A 23,869-nucleotide genomic window follows, 5' to 3' on the forward strand; every position below is an offset into this window, starting at 1 on the left:
CACATTGTCTCTTGGTCCTCCTAGTTTTGGAGCAACCAAAAGTAGTGGTGAAAAAACAAACAAACAAATATATAGAGAGAGAAATGTAAGATTTGTGGACAACTTTGGTGTCGTCATAAAATTGTCTATTAGTCAGTATTTCTGTTAGCAGCATCTCCAAATTGAGGCTGTATTAAAAAAATTCTGAGACTAGAGCTAATATTATTAATCGAGCATTCTACCAATGAATCCATCTATTAATCAAATAATGGGATAAGAAATACTTTTATGTTATTAAAGAGTAACAGTAAATATACAGAAGAAATAATTATCTTAGATGAACAATGTATTGATTTCCTTTTTGGAAAAAATCAACATTTTATTGCTTAAATTTTATACAATAATTAGGCTCCAATTTCTACGTACGCCACCTGATATTTTAATTCTTTGGGTATTGCATGCATTGCGGTGAGGAGAGTACTGTGTCTATCATAATACCTTAAATGATGCTTAGGCTTTCACAAATTGACTGCACGATTATATTTTCCATGATGTCCCTAAGTTGGCTCAGTTTTGCTCAAGAAAATAAACACAGAAAATGAAATGCTGCGTCAGTTTGTGAAAGTCTAATCAGCAGCCATATCAGTTTGATGTTATGCTCTTGAAAGGGAACTTTCCCAATTTTCAAACAGCTCTGTGTCACCGCAGAGAGGGCAGTTTGTGCAGATGAATGGTGTCTCAGGAGTCCCCGGGTGTCACAGCATCCGGCAGACACTTGCCAGCGGATGAACAGGGAGTTCTAGGCGTGGGCAGCCGAGAGGGAGGCTAACGTTAATGCTAACATTAACGCTACCTTCTGTTGAGATGCAGTACTGACATCATGCTATTGCGGCAGGCTCGTTTGGGTTAACAATGGATGCACTGTACAGAGTTTTCGTTTTGTTTCAGCTTGAAATGACCCCACACTTTGGACACTATGTCATTTTCTCTGGCCTGTCTCTTCACTTCGCCCATCGCCATTTTCTCTACTATCCTCCGTCATTTTGCAGTCCGCTATCATATTACATCTTCTATTTCGAGCTTGGATGTATGATTTGCAGTTGTCTTCCTCACGTCATCCCTCGGTCTACAGTCTAAGCGCGTTGCACCACAGTAATAATCATCCATGCGAAACACAGTGCGCTGTATAAAGTCATATGGATTTAACGAAGCTTCGATGCAGATAATTTGCATCGATGAGTTCCAGTGAACAAGTAACTTGAGTTTCTTGAGGAATCATTTCAGCTCCACTGAGGTCAATAAAACTGAGTGGACTTAAAAGGGTGAATGCTGGTGATCACGGGGTCACATGTTTGACTCTGGCTCCGTCCCTGCAAGCTCAGAATATACACACACTTAGACAGCAGCTTTAAATACACATCATGACGGTTACTACTGTCACTGCTGACAAATACCAGAATAAATAAACAAATAAATATACTCTGTAAGTGTGCATATGTATAAAAATGATAGGGGCATCATGGTGTAAAATTGGTCCAGGATGCATGCCATGTAACCGCAAAATCACCGGTTTGTATCTAACAAGGGACCTTTGTTGCATCAGCCCCGTCTCTGCACATTTCTTGTCTGCCTCTCTACTGTGTTTATCAGAAAAACAAACAAAAAAAAGCCAAAAACTAACTTAGCAGCTGAGTATTTTCAGGATTGTTTGCATCTTTTATAAGATTAAAGGACGGATTTGGTATAAAATAAATATTTATTGGCAGTCTGAGAACTTAAATCTGAGTTTAACACTACCATGATGCTGACATTTATGGGAGATTTGCCTTTATAAGATTTGCCTCTCTAAATAAATAGAAAAGCTTCACCATTTATCTACAATATGTTGTCACTTTACTTTTAGATTTGGCTGCTGAGTTGAAACAGAACCTTGAAACTTCGTATAAGAAGACAAATTGAAATTGTACGCCAAAATAACTACGACAAAAATCATAATGAGCTGCAAAACTTTGCACTATGCATAATGTTCGAACCATATGTTAAACTTTAAGTATCCATCTGTGTGCTGCAGAGCAAAAAACACCTTAAACAAATAGTGGTCCGACTGATTTTGACACTGAACGCAGCACAGGGAATATGGCTGAACATACAGTCTAATGCCCACAGTCGTTGCAGCTGGTGTCATTATATTCCTCAGCTTTCTTTTTTTTATTATTTTCACCACAACTAGTGAAGGGTAATAGCTTCATTCTAAGTGGAAAATGTTTATCCTTCACAAATGTCAAACTGTTGTTGTCTCAATGCCGTTACTACAACAGCCATGGTGTGTGGCAAGCAATTGCCCCATGGGCATATCACACAAACACACAAATGCACAGACACGGAAAACAGCCACGCATGCCCACACACATACAAACACACCTGTAAACATATACCGTGCGCTGGTATGTCACAAACTGTCTCCTCCTCTCATCACATCCATACACACATCTCCTCCTCCTCCTTCCCTTCTTCCCTCCTCTCCCACCCCACCCTCCAATCCACACGCAGAGCCTCCCCGATGTTGTGGCCTGCCCATGACAGTAATTGAGGGAAGCTGGCCGGAACAGTGTGAAGATGGGGGGAGAAAAAAGGGAAGGATGGGAGGAGTGAGAGATGAGAAGAGGAAGGGAGGGGGAAACCATTCATCTGAGACCCATGGATGTGGAATGGCATATTACAGGTCTAATGTGTAATTAGATAGATAGGGAATAAGGTCAGTGTGCTCTCAGAGGGGGAAATCGCTGTCTGCACAGTGCCATCTAGTGGCAGACAGTAAAGCCTCATCCTCAGGTGGACAGTTGAGGAATGAATAGAGATCAGATTAGAAGTTAACAATGATTTATGACATGTTCTTCACCGTCTGCAAGTGGAATTTCTCGTGTGATTGTTTGCCTCTCAAAATGTGTGCAGCGTTGCTTCCACATGCACAGCCAGTCAATGTGGCATTTGTTTATCACCGTCATGTGAATGTTACACTGTTAGCCAGCTGATTTAAATCATTTTAAAACTGAAAGACTGATTAATAAATTACCTCAAAGTAAAATGTTTGAAGAAGCTAATGGAAATTGACACAGACTTATTATCACAACAGTTTATGAGACGGACAGAGACACATAAAGACAGCAGACACAGACAGGTAGACGGCGTGTTTGTCATGTGTGTCCGTCTGCCTGCGCTCGCGTTTGTGTTTACATGTTTGCTATGGTAATGCTGCAGTCCCTAATGAGAGATCCAGGCCTCCCCTCCCCACTTCCTGACGACAGGTGTTTGGTCCAGACCTCTTGGAGACAGTCAGATCACATGACAGGAAGCTGCTAAAGCTGCCGGGCAACTTGTAAACACAGAGAAATTACCATCCTGGGGGCAGGGAAATATTCTCGCCCTGCATTTACGAGCCCCACGTAATACATGTTTGTGCAGCTTTAAGCAGTCTGGCTGCAAAAACTACAGATGTGTGTTCATAGAGGTTATTATTTCCGTAAAGGTAATGATGTGCTGAAGTTATTTTTAGTGTGTACATAGAAATCATGTTTGTGTGGACCATAGAGGCATATGTTTTCATGCATCACAAGTGCCGTGATTTTCATGCTGAGAGGGTGAAAAAAACAAATTTAGTACACTTTTTAAATTCACTTCTACACCTGATACTCTCCCAGACAGATGTTGTAAGAGAACTGAATACACTGTTGTTCAGACAAAATGTAAAAGTGTAATCTAAATAAAGTATTAACTTTTGGTATAATGTGCTGATTTAAAAGCTTATTTCAATGTTCGCAAACGAGACAATAATAAAGTCCCAATATCCTCAAATGGGACAACAGGAAAGTCCCCCTGTCCTCAAACAAGACAAGTCAAACGAGTACATCCTAATTAACAGCGTCTTAGCTTGTTACTGTTGCTAAAATATGTCAAATTTGTTGCCATATCAAACTACAAACATTATTAATCATAAATCAACAAGTTTGAACCATTACATCTGATCAGGTTTTGGACCTTGTCCACGTTTGTGTCAGGATCGGCTGCAGACTGACTTGGCAGAGATGGCTGCCATCGTGTTTTTATGTGGATTAGTGTGTTGTGCATTTACTACCGCTAGATGGCATAAAAAGCGTTCACGAATGAGGACAATAGTTCCAAGTTAAGTAGAATGAAGTATAAGGGTCAAGTAAACCCAAAATTGATGTCCCCATATGAGGACTCAGGGTCTCAGGAGGATATAGTATTTGTAACTATGTTTTTATTAGTTTATAATCACCTGAAAATACGTATCATGATGTTTACATTACCTTAAAATGAGCTGTTTATATCCACATACAGAGTAAGTCCTCTTCATGGATATAGAGAACTGGATACAGTGTTGAAGGTGGGCCCTTATTCATTCTTATGAAAGTTGCTCAGTGGTGCATGAAGCCAAAAAAAAGTTCAATGTCCGCAGTATGAAATTACCCAGATCTTCCGTATTGTGGGGCCCATACAGCAAGCACCAGACTTACAGCAGACAATCGACTAACTTCCAGTTTAGCCCCCGGCTAACTTGAATGATGATAAAATTGTTCTACTAGACTTTCAAAATGTTATTGCACCAAATGGAACAAATTCTGAAAGTGAAGTCATTTTGCAGAGGTCATGACGCTCAAAAACAATGTATCCACTGACTAAAAGACATCTCTCTCACAATGGAAGTCTATGGGAAAGTCTTTTTGGGCCCAATGGCATCATGTGACAGACCCAGAGGTTTGTTTCTGGGGGCCTGGTCCTCTTCGATGGAGTCCACAGTGTTTCTACAGTAGCCCAGAATGGACAAACCAAATGCTGGCCATTCATGTTTTCTGGTTGGCTAGTTCTTCTACACACTTTGCACATGAGAAGTTTCATTTGGTTTTAATTTGCTAGATTCCACTAGATCCAACACAGTGGACCTTTAACTTGTTTTAATTCCTATAGCATGACTTTTTCCCGGTCAACAATGATGACTGATCATCCCTGGCTGAGTCGCCCAATTGAGGGTGTCTGATGATCTAAGACCTGAAACACCCTATGACCCTGGGCTCATCACTGATGATGCGTCCAAGCTGCACTATCTAGGTGTTTCAAATAACTATAATTGATACATTGTTCAAGCCATTTGTTGATCAAAAATAAACATTTCCTGTTTCCAGCTTTGTAAACGTGAGGACCGGCTCCTTTTCTCTCTGTTATATAGTTATACATTGAATAGATTTGGGGTTTTGGACTGTTGCTTGGCAAAACAACTAATTTAAAGATGTCACCTTGGGTTTTGGGAAATGATGTGCAGTTATTGCTTTTTTTCTGGATTAAATTGGTACTTAAAAACAAATATATGAAGTGACCAACAATAAGAAGTCATTAGTTGCAGTCCCACTGGTGTGTCCACATTGTTTTAAGCATTGCTTTTATCATTTTTGTTTGATCTGCATTTGTTTTGAAGCACTTTATATTCAGAAAAGTGATTTTATTAGAACTAAATTAACCCTAAAATTTAATAATGTGTGGCAAAACGTACAAAGTGCTGTGAGACCTAAAAGAAAGAATACAATTACTGCACAAATTAATGCCGGACTGCTGGTTCCTTCGCCGTCTAAACACTCCCCAAATCAAACCGCTCAGCATATTCACATGTAACTTACAAATGTGAGTGTGCATGTGTGTGTTTGTGTGTGTGCGCACGACCATGCAGCCACACTCCTCTATCGTTCTATTACATGGGCCAGTGACTGCGCCATCTCTCCAGTTTCACCCCTCTGCTCTCCCAGACGTCTCATATTGCCCGGAGGGATGGTGTTGATGTGGGAGGCAGAGGGAGAGGAGGCGGGGTGGGGGGGGGGAGAGGGCGGGTGACTACACACATTATCTGTCTGAGAGCAGCTCAAACCGCACGGCGGCAGCCTCTATCTCCTCTCTGCTGACTTCAACATCTAACATTTGGTCCCAATAATCTTACATTGCTTTTGTTCGCCGGTCACTGGCAATTGTTCATGTTGATGGGAAATAACTGCTTTATTCACTGGGACCAAATGAGTGAAGGGAGAGAGAGATACAAATGTGAAAAGTATCTCAGTGGCTTACAGTCAGATAATCATGTTCAATTAAAGAAAAATAACTTTTGGAGATTGTATTGCACTGTGTGGTTAACCTTATGTTCCAAATGCAATATGTTAATCTTACTTGTCTCAGAAAAATATTCAGCTGCAGACATTTTTACGATGAAAATGCCCTTTCCTTCTATTTAACACATTATAATCAACCCATAACCATACTTACATTTACTATAGAACTGTGCACAGGCGTAAAAAGAAGCCAACAGTTCACTACAAATCAATCAACTGACCTGAGTTTAATTTAGAATCAATTCTGCCCCCTGGTGGTGACATGATGAATAGAAAACCCCCAACAGGAGAACAGTGCATTTTACAAAAGTTAAGCTAAGGTAAAGAATAAGTACATGTGAGGGTAAAATAATAACCATAAAGATTATTGCCATTTAACGACAGTTGGGTGAGGGCATCTTATCAACTCCTACCAAAAGCAAAGGTCAGTCATGACAGATATGAGTTGTCACTGTCACGAAAGCCATTTTATCTTTACAGGCTATCACTGGACTCAGTACTGTTTTATCATGTGATGATATTCCGATTAGACTGGTAGGTTTCTCTTTCTGTTCCTCTTGCAGGCCAAAAAAAATGAGCAGCAAAATATATATAGTGTTATTATTAACTTTAAATACAAACAGATTTCAGGTGTGATGTAAGATGTTAACTCTAAAATTCTCTCTACCTGAGCTTTCAGCCTAAACTTGGCTTGTGGCTCTCAAAAAATGTGTCTTAGATATTGTTTAATTATATTCAAATGTTCTGAGTATTATCGGGTGAATGGGGAAAAGAATAATTTATGATTTTGTCAGCCTCTTTATAAATGTCTCGTCCTCACTTCCTCTGCGTCCAATCATGTTTTTAGGTTGACAGGCCCGTCAGGATCAGACCACACAGTATCTCCTCTGAGTAACCGTCTCAAATACATTCAGTAAACGCCCCCGCGCCTCCTCCACCAATGGCAAAAACACAGGAAGTCAGCTTGAAGCAGTGTAAGCAGAAATGGATTTCTCGGAGGCAGGCGATTTTATGTGGACGTGATTCACAGAATGGAGAAAATGGAAACTTCAAACCGGCTTCACAATCCATCAGTCTGAGAGCCGAGACCCACTTCTGATGGCAGGAAAAACAACAACTGGGCAGAGATGATGACCACACCCTCAGCACAGAGCAAACACTTCTGCTGAAGCTCACCTTTTATCAGAGCTACACATTATCTCTCCATGTTGTGTTGTGTAAATACTAAGCCCAACTGAGTGTTCTATTATAGCTCTAATAAGACATGGGAGAGTGAAAGCCGTCAGAAAATACAAGTACTGCAGAATTCTGAAGCATATAGGTACTCCTCCCCAGTCATGTACTCGCAGCTGTCTATGAATCTTCTTCCTGTGATATTAATGACAGACATTTCAGTCAGGCTGCTTCTCAGCTGAGCATGAAGGCATTTTGGCCACCCACACACCTCTGAGAGCGGACATGACTAGCTTTGGCCGGAACTTATTGAGGGGAAGAGTTGATCTGATGTAACCGTGTAATGAAAAACCTCAGACAGTTTTACATCCACGAGACTGTAGAGAAAAAAAACACACTTATTCCAACTACTGAAAAATACATCAAAAGGTGTTTAATGTGGATTACTGCTTGCATTGACTAGAAAAAGCTTGTTTTCAACTTTAATGTGTTGAATATAGGTTTAAAAAAAAAACAGTCAGCGTAAAAAGAGAACTCACTGGTTTCTAACCCCTCAGTAGGGGTCACCAAAGCTTCATAGGGGTGTCATAAAGCCTTTCTTGATTTTAAGAGGTGTATGAACGTATCAGAAGTGCATTCATTTCTGTAAAGAAAACTAAATAAAATTCATATTTTTATAGTTTAGTTTATCATTCAAGATATAAACTAAAAGAAGAAGGGCAAGGTCAAGTCTTCAACACAAGCTCTATTGATGGAGCCTTCACTCTCTACTAAACAGCCTCATCCTCCATTAGAAAACTAAGTGGTAAAACAACCTAACAGATATAAGGACAATGTCCAAGAGTCAGGGAGAAGAAAACACTGAATCCATCAAAAAAAAAAGCCTATTAAAGGGTAACTGGTATTTTTCAACCTGGACCCCATGTTCTCATGTTTTTGTGTCCAAGTGACTAATGGCAACAACAGTTTTTGAAAGTGGTACAGTATTAAGTGAGAGGGCTGCAGCAGGCAGCAGTGAAACACGCTGCAGTGTAACCAGTTAGGGCAATTGTTCATAGTCATTTACAGCCACTGAAAGTGCTTATTTTTGCCACTGACAGGCTCAGATCGTTAATTTAAGAGTCTGACAACATTATGGAAAGGATTCCTACAGAGACAGACCTTTTTGTTAGAAGGTAAGATCTTTTCGGTTTAACAAGAAACAGCCTGGAAATCACCATTGCCATACCCACCAGACTCCATTTAAATAAACACTAATTTTATCATTGTAAAACACACTTCATTCAAAGTCTGAAAAACAAAATATGTTCCATATGTTGTGTTCCAACAATCACTGAGTCTGGTTCGGCTGACATTAACTCTTAATCCACCCAGTTAGATGTGAAAATATGCCAGTTCTAGACACACTAAAATTACTGTTTATTTAAATGGAGTCTGGCGTGTTTGGCGATGGCAATTTCGGGGCTGTTTTCGGGCAAGTAAAAAGGATCTTACTTTTCAACACAAAGGTCTATCTCTGTAAGGATAATGTTGTCATAGACTTAGAATAATAATCTGAGCCTGTCCATGGCAACAACAAGTACTTTAAGTGGACATACAGAGAGGGTGTGCAATGGCCTCAAGTGATTACATTGCAGCCTGTTTCGCTGCTGCCAACTGCAGCCCAACCCTCTCACTCAATACTGGACCAGTTTTAAATTTTGTTGTTCTCATCAGCCACTTAAGCCCCGTTACCACCAAACACTTCCGGTATGATGCCTTTGGAACCAAAAGTAACCCCTCAGACATGATGGTACCTACCCTAGTGTTTCCATTGCAAACAGTACCCTTAAATGTTGTCACTCACTTCTCTGTCCAGCACTCACTGAATTTCCTCATCACCTGTGACACAGAGGGAAGTCGACATTTTCAGAACAAAATAAAACAGGCTGCAGTGAGAGTCTCTCTCCATGGGATAGTTAAAAATAGCTGGTTTGTATATCTAGTCCTTCTAAGGCAAGCTCAGGGGTTTAGTGTTGCCATAGCCCAACACTCCGCAACACTTTTTTTTTTTTCTCCGAGCGAGGATTAGAATATATGGCATTCACATAACCTGGCCAACATAAATATATATAAATGCTTGAAGATCCACTCATTACTGAAAGCGTATGTCATATAAAAACTGAAAGTTGTTGTCAAAGTTGTCATATGGAATATTTAGGGTGTGTTGATTGATTCACATCGTCAACTCATACATTGAGTAACATTACAAGTTAACGTTCCACCCTAAAAGTCTGCCCAGTGAATTAAAAAAAAACTTTTCTCAGACTCCCGCTGCTGTGCGATTCAGCAAAACATCCTTATATTTTATAGTTACAGTCTACTAATAAAACTCTCCACAGTATGAACAGTAGTTACATGAGCCTCAAAACCAGCCACAGCTCAGCCCTGAGCAGAGTGACTGTCCTCTATTGACCAATCAACAGACTGCAGTGTTCACAGCTCCACCTTTAGTACCAGATCTGTGTGCTAGGTACCCCAACAAAGGGGGGACCAAAATGGGGATGGTACGAAACGGTTCCATTGGTACCATTCACAACTTTTCATAGTGGAAACGCAAGAAAAGCGTACCGAACTGAACCGTACTGCTCAGTGGAAACGGCTTTAGACACAAACGTGGAAAAACAGGGTCTAGGCTGAAAAATACTGAAGTTACCCGTATGATTGTTAAAAAAATAAATAAATAAACATGATATAGAGAATCATAAAAAGTTCCTAATATCAGGAAATTAAAAAAAAAATCTCAGATGCAATTTTCACAGGAACTACTCTGGTCAAATTCATCCAAATGGCTTGTTTTAAACAAACTTATTGCGTTCACCATTTTGGTTAATTGTTCAATGTATCAGTTGTTCTGTATTTACACTATTGGGGATTGAATGTGATATAAAATATGTCTCTTAGTTTTACTTAATAATAATAAAAAAGGGGTGCCTTACAGAAAAATGTTGGGAACCACTCAGCTAGAAGACACACAAAAAGGTCATATCAAAATCTCATGGTGACAAAGTGAAGCTAATGAGGACATGTTGAGTCACTAATCACTTTTTTTACACCCCTGTCCCTGATACTGCCTTGCTTAACAACTTAATTGTATTAAAGGTCTGTATGCCCTGACTGACCTAAAGCAATGCCACAACTTGATAACTCTGCCACAACTACTGTAGACACCCCGGCTGCAAAAAGTCTTGTTGTATTAGCGCAAATAAAACACAAACAAAGTGCAGTTTTCCCTTTTTGAAAAATAAAAATCGCTGGAGGCATTTAAACTGACAAAACATGACAAAGACTCAAAAAAACAAAGTGCTCCCATTAGGTTGTAAACATGTCATAAAACCACTGGTTTGTGTAAGCATATCTTCAGGTGCTGCCTGTAATCACTGTCATAATAAGGAGGAATGATGTCACCTCCTTGTTAATCATTATCCAACTTTGGAAGTACTCAAATTCGGCCTTTATTACCCGGGCTGCAAGAGAGTGTTTTCATCCTGCCCACATCCTGGAAAAACAAACAGCCATAAACTGACTATACAGGACGTTTTAATATCTCCAGACAGAATGCAGGAACTAAAATCTGCTCAATATTAGCACATGCCCGACCTCTGACCCCAGGCAGACACTTCTTGTCTGTGCACAATAGACTCCTTGTTACAGAAGCTGTAAAAAAAAAAATGTGTTCGCATTTTGACAGTTAATTCTTTCCCCTTTTGCTGTCTCATTCTTTCCATGTGTCTATCTATTTCAGCGTGAGCATCGAGGTGGCCCAATGGCTCGAGACAGCATGTGGGCGGTGGCTGCTCCCTGTGCATGTGACTGGCACAACAAGAGAACGGCAGCGGAAGAGAAGCCCGAGAGCTCTCAGCTACCTCCCTCCCTCCCTCCACGCTCTGCTCTCCATCTGTAGCCAACCCCTTGAAAATCTGTAGCCTTATATGCCTCTGACACACTCACAAACAGCGTCCTGTGTGTGTGTGTGTGTGTGTGTGTGTGTGTGATGAAATGGGACCAAGGGTGGCGCACACATTCAGCAGCAGCCACTCTCCACAGTGTCCTGGTCACCAGACAAAATCTGAAACTCTGGGATTTGCTGTGCTTACCATGTGTTTGACAAGCAAACACACATATGGCTGTCAAAACTGTGAATTAATATGTGCATGAAGCTGTCAATACATTTTTTTTTTAATATCTAACAGAACAAGACCAGCAGCCATTTCAAAAGACACCACTAAAAGCAGCTTTCATCAACACGATGATAATAACAGGCCTATCTTTCGTTAGAAGTGAAAACACATTTCCAGCCAACCCTCCTGTGACATTAGGAAGTAATATGTCACGCCATCGTCTTACACCAAATTAGTGAGAGCATGTCAAACTGAAGATGTTTACAGCAAAGTGAAACCACTTCAGTTACCATGAGAGTATGATTCAGCGTTTACCGAGAGGACAGATAACCTTTCTGTCGTGCTTGACATTTGGTGCCTAAATGAACACCTCAATATGAAGCAGGAAAAACTTATATCAAAATATACCAATAACTGCACTAACCCCCGGTGGATATTAAATGTGTCACTGTCATTTACACTTGGCACACTGCATTTTCAAGCTAATTTGCTGTAAAGTATGCGAGCACCACTCTAAATTGTCTTGTGACAAAAATCTAAAGCGTGGGATGAATCTCCTATTTAGATTTAAACAGCCTAAATTAAAATGTAATGCGTCACAAAAACAAAATAGCACACTGCGGGTAGATAACCAGATTTATATTTAGGAGTATTCTCACAGAATGAGACCAGTCTGGTTAGAGATTGATTTGCCGGGGGGCCTTTCAATCTAATCCACGCTGTGGTGTGACTATTAAATGTAAGGAGATCGCTTCTGCTTGTAAATTGCCTTTTGCATAAAACTGCGTTTAGTATGAGCCTCTTCTGATCCAGTATTGAGCAGAAATGTCTCACTTCTGCCAAGCAATAAATATTCAAACGGACACTGGTTGAGTTCTAAAAAGCCATGGCAAGGTCAAAAAGTGGGTGGCACGGTGGAACAGTGCTCAGCATTGTTGCCTCACAGCAAGAGGGTTCCTGGTTCAAACCCGGGGGTGGAGGAGCCCCTCTGTGTGGAGTCTGTATGTTCTACTGTTAGCGTGGGTTTTCTCCGGGTACTCCAGCTCTTTCCCACAGTCCAGGTGACTCAAAAGCTGGTGACTCTAAATTGCCCATAGATATAAATGTGGGCGTGAATATTTGTTTGTCTCTATGCCCTATGTCTCCCCTAACAGGATAAGCGGTTATGGAAAATGAACTAAAAGTAAGACCACAGATCTCTTAAATAGATTCCAGATGCCAAGATGGCGCCTATTCAGTCCTATAAACGTTGCTTGCCTGGTACGTACACCAAAAAGGTTTATAGTTTCTGGGTTTACTTCTGCAGTATGCGGCACACTGAATATGCACAGCAATGTTTTTCCCGCTGGCTCCGCCCGTGACTTTCAGCTCAGCTACAGACTTTATAGTGTGATGACATCACAGATATTTAGGGCAAGATTAGGGCAGGATTCGGGACAAATGCTTGGACTGTCCCGAATTTTTCAGGACATCTGGTCACCCTATCGTGGTCTGTGGGGAAAATGCTTTTTTGGCTGCAATACCGTATGTGGCCACTAGGGATGCTCCTGGCGACTAAACGAAAATTTTAATTAAGACTAGTCGACTAGTCTAAAACAGGTAAAGTCAAAATTTAGCACAATTTATTGTTAAGTATTCTAAACATTGTCCCCAAAAAATACTGTGTGCATTAAGAGCCCTTTGAAGCCTTTAATCACAGTCTTCAACACCTATGTCAGATTTTAAATGCCACTGAAGTACGAGACACTTTGCACCGTGCGGTATGAATGTGAACATGATGGCAACTCAGTCAAAAGTTAACCACTAAAATAACATCTAAAATAAATACATTGCCTCTGAAATGTGGGGCACATTGAACCTTGCAGATTATCTGACAGAAATGACAGCAACTCACTTTAAACTTAATAAAACAACATCTAAATTATAATTAAATTTCAGCTGAAATGAGACATTTGCGTCGTGCAGTATGAATGTAAACCCTGCACATTATCTGACAACAACTCACTTAAAGTTCACAAATAATATAACATCTCAAAAAAGATTAATTGCTGCTGAATTCATTTTCTAGACTTCCTTTTTCTAACCAAGCTGGTTTTGCAAGAAGACATCTCTCCAATTTCCAACCATGCTGATTTAAAACTCCAGTCTACTCGAGCATTACAGCGGGGAAGGGGACTGCTGTCTGACGGCTCTGTAGCCCCCACTAGTGGGGGGTAGCTGCATGACAGTTAAGCGGCCTTGTACATGTATAAAACACTAATTTGTTTAGCCGACTAATATTTCTGGTGCCGGGGCAGACGTTTCACACGCACCCCTAGTGGCCACTGGGGAAATATTGAGAGCAAGGCTGGGTGGCTTTCCTGAGGGCCTTAGTGAGACAAAGTTTTCACTGGTCTACATGTTCTGTACCACACAGCACAGTTCCTGGTAGACAGCTGGCAATTTTTTAAAGTGCGGACATATGTGAATTCTGAAAACTTGTTTATTTCTGTTGTCTATTTCAGGCATAACTGTACTGTTTAAAGATATGTAGTTAAACACTCACGTCTGACCTGTCTAAAGTCTCTGCTGTGCTGATTTTATGTACTGTGTTGCTTTGCTAGCATTTTTGATAAACTAAATCTACTGGCACGGTGGACCAGCAACTACTAGGGGTGAGGGAAAAAAATCGATACAGCATTGTATCGCGATACTTTTGTGTGGCAATATCGAATCGTTACACAGTGCCAAGTATAGTATTTTTTATTAAATAAATCATCAATATTACAAATGAAAATTAAACTTTAGTAGCCGACTAGAATAATATAATAAATTTCTTTCCCAATCTACTAGATACATTTTACCACCGCGAAAAAATGGCTGAAGTGAGATGAACATTATCTTATTAGATAAAACAGTTGAAAAAAGGTTTTACAAATATAAAAGCTTATAAGTCATAACTGACCTTGTTTGTCCTGTCAACAGTTTTACAGACCTCTCTTTTATAATTGGGGCCTATGGGGAAAATGCTTTTTTGGTTTGCAAGGGAATTTTTTTCTCTGCAATACTGGAAGTGTCAAGATTTAGCACAATTTATAATTAAGTATTCTAAACATTGTCCCCAAAAAATCTTATCTTATTAGATAAAACAGCTGAAAAAAGGTAATACATCGGAAAATAATTTATTGTAATACTCAGCATATGGCAACATATTTAAAATTGCAATAATATTGTATCGTAGATCCCCGGGTGAGTCACACCACTAGCAACAACCATGTTCTAAAATTACCGTTTTTGTCGATGGAGTCTGGCAGCTTAGCGATAACGGCTTCGGTACCCTGTCGGAAAGGGCTGTCTGATGGCAAGATAAAGAGGTAAAAAAATATTCTTTCTATAGCGTACACTTAAACTGATATAAATTTTTTTGGTGGACTTTTATTTAGGTGGCTAAAAACAAACTGAAACAGCATTAGCTCAGCACTTTGTCATTTTATGCATGTGACGAGGATTGTTTCTTTTTTACCCAGAAGTTACTGGAAGCAAACATTGTGAGTCTATAGGCCACTTCCTCCTAGATGAATTGATTTCATCCTACGATGACTATTGGATGATTAAGTATTGCGGCACAGCTTTACAAATATAAATTGTTGAGGAAAATATTCAATAACTGATTAAATTCCTGTTCACCATAGTTTTATGTATTTTGGCAAACAGGCAACATGAGTAAAGAGGGAAGAATTTAAGACTAACTCCATGTTGTGACTGAATGAATGGTTCAATTATGTGGGTATTAAAAAGTAACCTCAAGTAAAAAACAAAGCCCTCTCTCTGTCTGGCTGTTATCCCTCGACTCATGAAAAGTGTTCTGACAGGAGGACTTCAAAGCAAAAATACCAGAATAATAATAAAGGCTTTATCAGCAACACAGTATACTGAATTGTGTGTGTTTAACCCAAGTCACCGTTTGTGATGATGATGTGCCTTTGATGTAATACGCCGTCTGCAAACAGTGGAGGAAAGGCCAGACTAGTACGAAGGTCTTATCGGGACGTGAGTCAAATTGAACCCTTAACAAAAAACTTCATTGAAATGTTGTGCAATTTGACCTTGGTGCACAGATCACGGATACAGCGCGGGTCTAAAAATAAGTTTGTATTACTCGTTTTCATTTCCCGGGAAGCATCAGAGTGAGTTGTGACACAAATAGGCAGATGTAATAAAAAATAGAACAATGTGAAAGGCCGGTGTGTGAATAGAGCCTAGCCTCTACTCATCACAGCATTGTGAAATACCACATATTGTGTAGAATTGCTTACCAGCGATGGAAGGCTATCAATAGAAGTGAGTCTGTCATGGTTTATATAAAGCTGATACCACTGAGTGGGGGCTAAACCCAAGCACAAGGACAATTATTGGCATACTTCACATGCATCTGCTGAATTTGTTTACACGAGGCTGCTCTGAAGAGGCTGAAATATAACATTTCAACTTATACTTTGCTGCTTGACATTAACTACTAAATGTGCCTTACAGAAAGGTCTTTTTTCTGTATGCACAAGCCCAGTCTTTGATGTGGAAATGACAGAGAAAGAGTCAACAGAACTCGAAAAAAAAACCTGCATGTACAGAGAGTTGAAAGTGTCCTGTTGCTGCTGCATTTTAAACTTGTTAGATTTAATGTCAGTGTACGTAATTAGAATAATGATTTTATCTGTGTAAAACTGTGAAGTGCCAAGTGTTAAATTCATTAGTACAGTCATCGTTTAGTAAACCAAAGGGCAGACAATAAAACCCATTTAAAACGAGTAATAAAAGGGGGATTTCAAATGAACAGTCAGCAGGAGGTGATTTCATTCGCCGGGAATCAGGGCGTAGGTATTCCCCTTCTCGGCTGTCGAGGACAGTAGTTTGGATTGCGCAGCAGTGTTAGTATGCAAAGCACGGCTCGGAAGAGTGAAGTGTGAATGATAATACATTTAAAAAAAAAAAAAAAGAAAGAAAAACTCAACTACTACATCAGAGTAAGAGTTTAATTCATTCATCCAACAGAGGAGGTTCTGTGAGAAACATCATAAAGCTCTGACAGATTACAGTGATGCCCACATCACTATTGACCACTTTTCTCCAAACTATGCTGCTAAATTTAGCGATGAAGAGTGGGACTTTCTTCCTAGAGCATTTTTTTCTGACCAAAAGAACGTTCCAAATGCACTGATGTCATAAAGTCAAGCCCTACAAAGAAAAACCGCCGAGTCAGACATGTTTGATGATGGCCTTGGTTGTTATTAAAAGCGAGCTCTAACTGTCCCCTACAAAGTCACTTCTTTTTTTTTCACTATGTAAAACTGTGATCTGTTTATTCTTCTGCAAACAGAACATAAAAGGCATAAGCCATAACGTCTGTAATCATTCGCAGTGCCCTGTTTTTTTTTGTTTTTTTTCTCACACCAAAACACACAGACACACACACAAGCACGCACAGACACACATGCGCGCGCACCCAGGGGACTTCCAGACCAATACACCTCCACCCACACGCAACCTCCATCGCTACAGGCTGTGAACCCCGAGACGAACACACATTCCACACAGGTCTGCTCACATTTGCACAGATAAACGGAGAATTAAGGCTACTGACATGACACACACCACCACTCTGCGTTACAGCCGCCTTCAATACGCCGAATCACCAAACAGTCCATGAGCTGCAGATATATCAGACAGTTGTTAGATCAAGTCAACAGGCTGCTGATGAGCTGGGAAGTCATGTGATCATCAATAATCATTTGCATCATTTCAGTGCTTTCACACATACTTACAGTAGTACTTTAATTTCATGCTACATCATACAACCACTTTACTACACTTCAGAGGAACATAGTACTTTTTAACCCACTACTTTTTTCTGACAGCTACAGGTACTTTTCAGATTAAAAATAATAACTTGGACAGCATATACAAACATGTAGTGCAGTTAAAATAAGCTCCATCTTGACCAGCTCTGACATTAAATTGATTTTTATGCAGAAAAGCATCAGTAATAATAATCCAATAAATTAATAACCCCGACAGAGGCCATTCTGCTGCGTAATGAGAGCAAAATTAAATTTAATTAAGTAAATAATTAGTCTACTTTTTGTACACTTTTGAATGCAGACATTTTACATGTAATAAAGTATTTTTTTAATTGTGATATGACTACTTTTATTTAATGTTTATTGCTTCTACCACACGTAAAAACAAAATAAAATAGGGAGTTTAAAAACTGTTGTCAAAACTAGGTTGTCACTTCGACCTTTCACCTACAGGGGGGGTTCAGATTCATATTTTATTGACCTGATTACATGTAATTCAGGCTTTGAATTGTGGATAAAGTATTGAGTGGGCCTACTGGGCACAGACCCAGGGGCCCTAAGTGTCAGGGCCCCCCTAGCTTTCACCTTCGCCTTCAAAATGCAACTCAAGTTAACACATGCTTACCACAAAGAGACTAAAAGTGACAACAAGGAGACTAGAGAAATGCAAAGGAACTGCATGGAGACACAAAATGGCTGCATAGAAACCGGCAAGACAACCACTCAAAGTCTGTGTGTCTTGCTCCTATGTAGGAGAGGTGGTGGGGCCTTTTGTGTATCAGTGTCTTATAACCTGCCCATGCTTTGAATTATGCCTAACTATCTGCTCAAGTGACGCCTTAAAACTTAAAAACATAACATCAAATTTACAGTTTTAATTTGTGCAGCTATGAGTCGCTCAGAGTGCAGCATCGCCCGACACCGTTCATACAAAGAGTGAAATCAGGAACTGCTCAGCTGCCCACAATCATGCTGAATAGTCAACATCTGAAAAACCAAAAACTAATCACACGGCCAATCATAAGACTTGTTTGTGTCACATACTAGAAGACACTTGCAAAAGTTGGTCAATTCCTGAGAAACTAAAGGTTAAAGAGCTTCTTGTACAGTGCGTGTTGTCTCGGTTCACTTTGTCATGACAAAAATATGTCTGACACCTGTCAGCAGCAGACACCACACTGCTGCCCACGCTGAGTGCATACATGCTACCCATATGCAAGCCGGTGCAGGTTTAAATAAACGAGGGAGATATTTGTCTCAGTTTAATCCTGAAACATTTTTTAATCCCATCTTTTCAAGACTTAACTTCCTCAGTCTTAACCCTCTGTAACCTCTCATTCAATCTAATGAGAAACCTGATGTATTTTACTTTGATAACAGAGGTGTAGCCAGCAACCATTATTCCATCTATGACAACACTCAGTCTGCCCATCCTCACCTGATGCAACACACATTTAATTTACTAATTGTAGTCCACATTCCTGGCAGAGGCCGAGCACGCCGTGTTTGCGTGGCTGTTGCTTCTCCATCGTGAGGGTGTGATTATTGGAAATTATTCAAAAGGAAATTCCTAATGAACAGCAGTGGTTAAGCAGGTTAAACAACAGAGAAGCATGACATTACAGTTTCACTATGACTTGTAAACAGGTTCAATTATTACAACACACAATTACCTCTGTTGTTCCTATATGTCCTCGACATTAACAACTATAGCAACAACTGTCTGACACACAATAGCTGCTGCCTGTGCCATCGTGGAGATGGACAGGCATTCCAGTCATCATCTAAAAGGCCTCTATTGAGATGATGCATTTTGTCCACGAGCCTGTTAACACAAATCAGCTGTCATAAACGGCACCCTGCTCAAAATCTATTTTAGTCTGCTCAGCAAAAAGTGACCCAGTTTTTGTTTTTTTGTGTTTTGGTTTCAGTTTGTCACAGATGTCCCAAAACAGCTGTCATATTTTTGCCTGTTTTTGTTTTTTTATATTTCAGGTGTTTAAGAGCAGATACAGAGTCAGGATGACTAAAATATCCAGCTGCCATTAAGTCCAATAACTCCAGGGGCCCACAAAAACACCAGGTTTTGTGTGTGTAAACATGTTTTTTACTCATTAAAATGAAAATGTGTTTGTGAATATGCACCACTAAACCACAGGCCGTAAGATTGGACCTGCTTCATGGCAAAATCCCTGCACACATCAGTGACCTACGTAGAAAAAGACATTTGTTCAGGCCTGTGACTTTGTTTTCCTGCTAAGGTTATACCAAAATACATCAAAAAACTTGAGTATCTCTTTTATTTATCAGTGTTCACACCAGATCTTGAGCACAGGATTGACATAGTAACAAGCACTTGAGGTCTCAGAGTATAAAAGACAGCTACATGAGACGTACACATCTCAACAACAAGGCCAAAGGAAAACCAACCGGACCTAAACAAACACCACAGAGCATTTTACAATCTCACGTGTCCTCATACAAGCAGATTAATTTAGCCACTTCAAATGTAATGCCAAAAAATTATAACCTACAGCAATCTCAAGAGTCATTCAGCGGCCACGGCGGGCATAAAAGTAAGGTTTTCTTACCATGGGTGGCTTGTGGGGGAGACGCTGCAGATTACATCACAAGCGCAGACAGGGTGTCTTGACCATGGAGATGATTTCATCGTAATCCAGTAAAGTCAGATTGTTCAAACAAGTGTGGGTCAGTGGTGGTTGGAGACGCCTTTCTATCCTGTTTACTGTATAAAAAAAATAAAAAAAATAAAAAAATGCACATTAGAATAAACAGAATAACACTTCTGACACTGCTGTGGCTGGGCTGAAGCCGAGTTTGCCTGAGCTGTTGCGGGCGTGATGGTGTCAGTTCCTTTCCCTGCTTTTTAGCTTCACTTAGCTGTTAAAGGTCCAGTGTGTAAGAATAATCACCTGAAAATAAGGAGCCTTTTCGCAATGCTGTTTCTACAGTAGCCATTTGCGTTCTCACATTGGCCACCATCATACATGGTTGGCACACCAGGAAAGATTCAGTTGGACGTAATTTGCAACCTCAGCGTCAAGATCGAAAAGTGGTTGATGGTATGCCACTGGTGGTTTAGCAGCATAAGCCGATCCCTGGATTGGTATGCTGCTCGTCAATGGTATGCCACTACTAATTCAGCAAAATAAGATGATCCCTGTAGGGCTTGACGCTAACTTTTTTCCCAAGGAACACATGTGCTCCTAAGTTGAAAAAGTAAGGAGCGCACAAAGAACTTTAGGGGCACAATGTAAATTGATCAAATAATGTGTTTTCCGTAATAAACGTGATGCAAATAGACATTTACAAGCAAAATTATTGAATTTGTATACAAAATGCACAGAAAGGTAAAATCATTTTAAGTTTTGAAAAAGTACTGCAATTTAATTTTGTCTTTAATGTTATTATCTTATATATGTATTATCTTTGCAATATGATTATCTTATATAATGTTATTACTATCCTAAAACATTCTCCAGGTCCTCTGAAACTCGGCAGGACTTAAGCCCTTTTCACACAGAGCGCGCAAAGCGCAGACCTCTGCCAACGAACCCATTCATTGTGTATGTGCTACCGCGGCGCAAGAGCGCACTGCTCTGCCGCCAAGCTGAGCAACACGCAAGAGGGTGCGTGCCGCGGCATCTGCGCGCCGCCAGCCTGCGCTCGAATTGAAAACTTTTTAATTTCACCACAACGACAACACCTCGGCGCGTCCAATAGCAGAGAAGAGCCTGAAGTAGGCTCGGAAGCAGTCACCATGGAGCTGTAGCTCCTGAACGAGCCTGTACGCCCCCAAATCCTGCTCTGCGCCCTACCCCACGGTGGGCGCCGCGAAAATTGCGCTCTGTGTGAAAGAGGCTTTAAGCTACAGCTCCACGGTGACCGCTTTCGGGTCTACTTCAGGCTCTTTTCTGCTATTGGATGCACGGCGCCGAGGTGTCGTCACAGCGCGTTGCGGTGAAATTAAAAAAATTTCAATTCGAGCTCAGGCTGGCTGCGCGCGCCGCTCTTGCACTGCGGTAGCACATACACAATGAATGGGTTCATCGGCGGAGGTCTGCGCTTTGCGCGCTCTGTGTGAAAAGGGCTTTATTTCCACCCTGCCCAGCAGCGGTACCGTGGCGAACGGTCCCTAAAGGCCTCTACACATGATCAGCTGTAAAACCGCTTTGCGCTGGCTGTCCCATTGTTTGTCTATGGAGAGAGCAGCAACGCCTGACAAAGCGGCACCGCTACCCTTGGTGTCGTGCACGATATTCATTGTGTCGACAGTGGCTTGGAAAACCGCCCATAACCATGTCACACGGGAAAGAGGGAAGAGGGAAGGTGGCTGGAGTTCCTCCAACATTTGCAGTTAGATTATCATATTTTTTTACTGACAAAAATATAGGCTGCTTCGGCTGATTTTTTTATGCGCACATGTGCCCCTAAATATTTTTTACAGTTTGGACACACCTATTTTTAGTCGCAAATGCGAGTGAAACGCACTGTCGAGCCCTGCCCTGGAATAGTATGCCGCTTGTCAATGCTAAGCAGTGCCAAGATCAAAAGTAGCTAATGGTATGCCACTAGTGGTTCAACGGCATAAGCCAATCCCTGGAGTGGCATGCTGTGAGTGTTCTACCGGTACTTACCATTTCCTAACAGCAAATGCATCTTCAAAGTGATAAGCCATTTTTTGGACTAATGCATGTGCAAAAATAAAAACTCTTCTCTTTGGTTTTAGATGACAGTAAATGAGTTTTGTACATGTCTGATCGTTGCCGATGAGCCAAAAGTAGAGATGCACCCATCCAGCTTTTTCAGTTTCGATACCGATCCTGATGCTGTGGCTTTGAGTATCAGCCGATACTCGATACCAATCAGATACCACGGTTGACCTAAAAAGCTACATACCTTTACATGTAGAACAGAAAAGACTAGAGGCATCAGGCATTGATGACTACACAGTTCTTTCCTAAGATAAAATGAAACAAGATGAAACAGATTAATGCAATGATGAACTATTTATTTTTAACAAAAATAAACAATTGTGCAACAGCAGTTGAAATAGTGTGAAATACCTCCACACAGCAGATTCTCTCCTTCGCTCCATGATGTATGACATAGCTCGCGTCGCAATAGATTTAAAGGGAAAGGATCGCCTCAGGTATAGGTTGCATTTTCCGATACCCAATCCATCTATTTTGATGATATCGGGGCCGATATTTGATCCAGATATCGGATCGGTGCATACCTAGCCAAAAGTCTAGGCAATGTGCCCAATGCTAATATTAAAGCTATCCTTAGCTGACTTAGCCCTGCCACCATAGCCAGTCTGATTAATCGTAACAGAACTATACAGCAAACTAAATAATGGGCTACTGGTATTATCTGTGGCATGTTCAATAGATTAGGACTTAGGACACTTTAAATGCCGGCATTGGCATGAGTCTGCAGAGACGGCACATCAGCAACAATCAGACGTGTCGGTGAAGATTCTCAATCATCCAGGTCATAGTAATCTTAAGTGCTATATCGTATGTAGTCTCTATATACAGACTCTACATGCAGTGAATGTAGAGTCTGTAGGCAAACCCCGGAGATCTTGCCTCCGGAGGAAGAGCAGAAGAGCCCAGGTTTCCGGTTGTAGGCTGTTTGTAGTCCGCGTGATATTGATCAATGACGTTTGAGCCGGCTGCAGTTGTTGCCAGGTTAAACAGTCCGTGCAGTGAACTAACGAGGCGGAACATAATTGGTGTCACTGCAAACTCTGAATCTATCGCAATGGTTCAGCATATTTACTTATATATAAACAGAAGTCGGAAAGGGAAATTCACCTCCTCAAACCGGAATACCAAAAAATCGGGGGTCTGCCCCCAGAGGCTGTATCGCCGTCTGCCGGAAGTCAGACGCCAAAAACAGCCGATGGGTTCCGAGAATGTATCATATGCAACTGGACTCGCTTGAGTTGCTTGAACTCAAGCGAGTCCAGTTGCCTAAGATATAGCACTTAAGGCAACAATAGACATGTACGAAACTCTTATGGTGGTTTTACTGTCATGTAAAACCATAAAACATATCCTAACAACAGAACAGACAAGATGACATGATACATTCTTTTATTTACGGTGCTATGTTGCACCACTCTGTCAATAAAGACAGAAACAAAAACATAATTTACAGCAGTACTTGTTGTAAAACTAGCTTGTATGTTTTTATTTTTGCATATGCATCCAAAAAATGGCTTATGACTTTCAAGCTGCATCTGCCATTTGGAAATGGTACGTGCCAGAAGAACACTCGTGCATACCAATCCAGGGATCAGGTTATGCTGCTGAATCACTAGTGGGATACCATCGGCCACTTTTCAATCTCAGCGTCATTCACAAAACCCTACACACTACACATTTAATTTAGCCAAGTACTTAATTGTTTCATGGCTTTAAGTTAGTCATGTCCAAAGTCAGGCCTGGTGGCCAATTGTGGCCCGCAGACCTTTTAAACGGCCCTGGCTTGCCTTTTAAAATTACACAATATTGGATTATAA

The 23,869-nt window shown here is 40.7% G+C and overlaps 1 long non-coding RNA gene across 1 annotated transcript in view; it reads right to left on the reverse strand.

The window, feature by feature from the left end:
- The window catches only part of LOC125885388 (uncharacterized), a 173,609-nt gene that overhangs the window by 149,291 nt on the left and 449 nt on the right, over positions 1-23,869 (reverse strand). The window contains exon 2 of the long non-coding RNA XR_007448898.1: positions 19,908-20,062. This is a non-coding gene — a long non-coding RNA (uncharacterized LOC125885388). The remainder of the gene's footprint in view (positions 1-19,907; positions 20,063-23,869) is intronic.

This window comes from Epinephelus fuscoguttatus, linkage group LG3 (genome assembly GCF_011397635.1).
Source record: "Epinephelus fuscoguttatus linkage group LG3, E.fuscoguttatus.final_Chr_v1".
NCBI classification, from domain to species: domain Eukaryota; kingdom Metazoa; phylum Chordata; class Actinopteri; order Perciformes; family Serranidae; genus Epinephelus; species Epinephelus fuscoguttatus.